Genomic DNA, 3,718 nt, shown 5'->3' on the forward strand with positions numbered 1-3,718 from the left:
CTTCGGCAGATCTTTTAGATCTTTATTCTTTCCTCAAATATAGATTGAGAGCTTATAGCACCCAGACACTGTTCAAGGTGCTGGGGATAGTGATATTGATGAAAATGGACATACTTCCTGCTTTCAGAGTTTCCAGTTGGGGGTGGATGGAAAGCAGGGGGCAGAAAATGAATATATAAACAAATAGAAAAGATAATTTCAGATAGTGATAAGTGCTCTGAGTGATATTAAACAGGCTAATGAGCTAGAGAATGGAAGGGAGCATGGTCTGACCATGTGAACTGGACAGGCGTGCTACATTTGAGAAGACAGCACTGGAGAAGACATCTGTATCACAAGAGGGGCAAGTTTTGGAAAAAAAAACACTCAATAAATGTCTGCTGAATGAATGTGTCTCCTTATTTATTTTTGGTTTAAATTCGTTTTGACACACTGAAGTCAAAAGTAAACTGTTTTCAACAGCTTAAATAGCTCTAAATCTACATACAAAGGATTTTCGTGAGCTGAATGAAGTTGTATATTTGGACATCAGGCAGAATGATAGCTCAATCTGGCAGCTTTTTTTAATGAAAAGAGACACTTTAAAAAGGAGTCGAATTTTGAATTTTGTGATGGATGTAGCACTTGAATTTTGCCACAGATGTAAATGCAACTTCTACTTCTGGCTACTGTCCCCTGGTCTCTGCTTTCACACTCACACGGATCACTTCCTTCCCAGCACTATCACTTCCATCACGTCATTCTTGGCGACTCATCCCTGCGGCTCCCCCACCATTCCAGCAATTAAACAATGGCACCTGTTTACTCATCTATAAATTTGGACTAATAATTCCTTCCTAGTCACTCGGCAGACTGATGTCAGAATCAATTAGCATGATTTATGTGAAAATACTATGTTATCATAAAGCATTATTTAGTTTTTTTCTAGGTTTATAGAATACTTTTTCCAAAAGTACTATTTTAAATTATTTTGTATAACGGATACTTCACTACACTTATTCTGTATAATTGCCTGACATTTTAGGTAAGCATGCAAATATCTTATTTAATCCTGCTCATTTATATCAATAGAATGGATTAAAAATGCCAATATTTCAAAACATTCAATATTTTCAAAGTCAAATTCTATTGTTTTGTATAATATACCTGTGATTATTTTTGAAAGACACCCCAGATATGGATCTGTTTTGTGATAATATACATCTAATTGTACATGTAAATACAAACAACAAAATCTAAACCCCTGTGTTCCTTTCAATTTAAACAAAGATATAAGGTAATAAAGTTTTCAAGTGTAGGTCACCCTGCCTCATCCCCACCACTAGCATCTGTCCCAAGTCCCCCACTCAGGACACTACATACTTGATCCTGTTGGAAATTCTTAGCAAAGGTGAGTTTTCTTTTTATTTTTTTAAATTGAAGTATAGTTGATTTACAATGTTTTAGGTGTACAGCCAAGTGAGTTAGTTATACATATATATATATATATATATGTTCTCTTTCACATTCTTTTCCATTATAGGTTATCAAAAGATATTGGTGCTTACCTGACAGGGGAGATACTATGATCAGGAAGCTGGTTTTCCCAGAAAGAGGCTTATCCATTGCACTCTGGATATGCTGACCCCCGTGATTTCCCCAAACTCGACTGCATAAAATGTGATAGTGGGGGACTGTGTTCACGGTTAAAAAAAAAAAAAAGAATATTGGATATAGTTCCCTGTGCTATATAGCAGGTCCTTGTTATTTATCAATTATGGTTTGTAAAGCGTTTTAATGCACCAGTGTCAATTCACTAAATGGGTATGTTGACTTTCTCCACTGTTTCATTCACAGGAAAAAAAATGAACTTCTGGTTAATTAAATGCATATCTAAACATTAAATAAAGACTATTTCCCAGCATTCCTTTAAAACACAGTGTGTGAGTGAATCCTAGTGTCAACTCTCAGACTTTTGTCTCCTCTGCATCTTGTCATCACTCTGTCTGGCTGTGTCTTCCATAGAAGTGTTTTAGAAAATTTTGGTGATTATCATCCACTTCATGAATATGAATTCTTGGGGTTGAAAAGATCACAGAGCAAATGAAAATAAGCAGGAAAAAACAAAGCCCATCACTGTGTTGATAATTCTCTGACAGGAGGGCATAAGTTGATCAAAGAGAGCCCTGAAATTTTGCTCCATGAATAACTTACATAACTTGATTTTAGAGATAGAACATTCCAGAAGTTGTGTGATAAGGATGCTGGCTACCCTTCGATAAGCCTTTTAAAGATGTTACTGGTTTAGTGTTTAATATACGGTACAATTTGGTCAGGTAACACGAAGTTACTTTTGGTAAAGCCTTTTTCTCAGCGTTAATGGCAACTTTGCTAGGAAAAGCTAGTTAATTCCTTAACTCCATTCTCAATTATGCCAGAAATCACTGTGATTTTCCACCAAGAGCTATTTAAAGAATCATTGGTAAAAGATTCTAGTGCAGATGGAGAACTCTTACCCAGAATTAAGCCCTCTGTCAAACATTACTATGGATTTTCTCTCTTTTTTTAACCAAGACTCCTTATTTCTTAGGAAATGGGGCTGTGCTCATTTCCATTCTTTCCAAGTGGGTGTCAATTTTGGATCTGTAAGCATAAATTCAGGCCAATTCCTGGATTTGCTGTCGGTGAAGAACCTATGTGTCAACAGCCCTGTGGAAGAGTGGTTCAGTTTCCCCCAGAAGAAGCATTCTTTTTAGGGAGAAAATTTATGTTGATGATTTTCAAATTATTGGAACTCCTCGGGCAGTTTTCCAGCTGGCCAACCCCTATACACTGACTTAAAAAGTGCCAATTTTGGATTTTTGGCAGTCGCTAGCATGACCTGGTCAACTTCAAGAGGCAGCTCAGGGAGAGATTTCAGCATCCACATTTTAACACAATTACCAGTTTGCTTCTGGATGAAATCCAGCACTTTATTTTTAATATATGAGGCTCAATATCTCTTTAAAATCACTTTCTCTTTATGTTCTCTATTTGTGAGAAACTGAAGAGGCTCTAAGTTAGGAAAAATCTAAAATGAAGTCTTCTTTCATTTGTAGATTTTAAAACTACTTTCTTTGATTGTCTGACATGATTGCTTACTCTAGGAGGTTCAGATTTTCTCTGTTCAGGCAATTGACTGTATGGATTTTAGAATGTTAATACTCAATGTTCAGAATTCTAAAAAAGATGGCGATTACTGCAATATTTATAGAAAATGTGAAATAAAGGTTAAATATCTACTAATTTTTAAAAAATAACCCATTTTAAAATGTTTCCATTCATTTGGTGATCACTTTGTATTTTTGGTGGAATTTATTTATAGATTCAGTATAATAATGATTATCTTTCACCTCTTAAGCAGTCTGTAAATACTATTACAAAGGAATGAGACTGTGTCTCTGAAAGAGAAGAACTGTGTTTTCTCTACCTTGTAGCCCTGCAGGGCACCACAGTGCCTAGCTTTGAAATACACACACACACACACACACACACACACACACGCACACGCACATGCACATGAATGAATGTTCACCATGCATATCTAATAGCCTCTGGGAAGAGCAAATGTTTATCACTAATGATAATAGAATGCAAGTGGGATTGAAAAGTTCTAAACTGCTAGAGAACAGCTTACTGGTGCCCTTACAGATGCTAAAGAAAAGAGAGACATAAATCACCTCTGAAAGTGTGACCATGA

At 36.0% G+C, this 3,718-nt stretch overlaps 1 pseudogene; it reads left to right on the plus strand.

Annotated features, from left to right (window-relative positions):
* Positions 1-1,539: 1,539 nt before the first annotated feature.
* On the plus strand, positions 1,540-1,688 carry LOC123615999 (U1 spliceosomal RNA; annotated as a pseudogene).
* Positions 1,689-3,718: the final 2,030 nt, after the last annotated feature.

The sequence above is a fragment of the Camelus bactrianus genome, chromosome 29 (genome assembly GCF_048773025.1).
Source record: "Camelus bactrianus isolate YW-2024 breed Bactrian camel chromosome 29, ASM4877302v1, whole genome shotgun sequence".
In the NCBI taxonomy this organism is placed as follows: Eukaryota; Metazoa; Chordata; class Mammalia; order Artiodactyla; family Camelidae; genus Camelus; species Camelus bactrianus.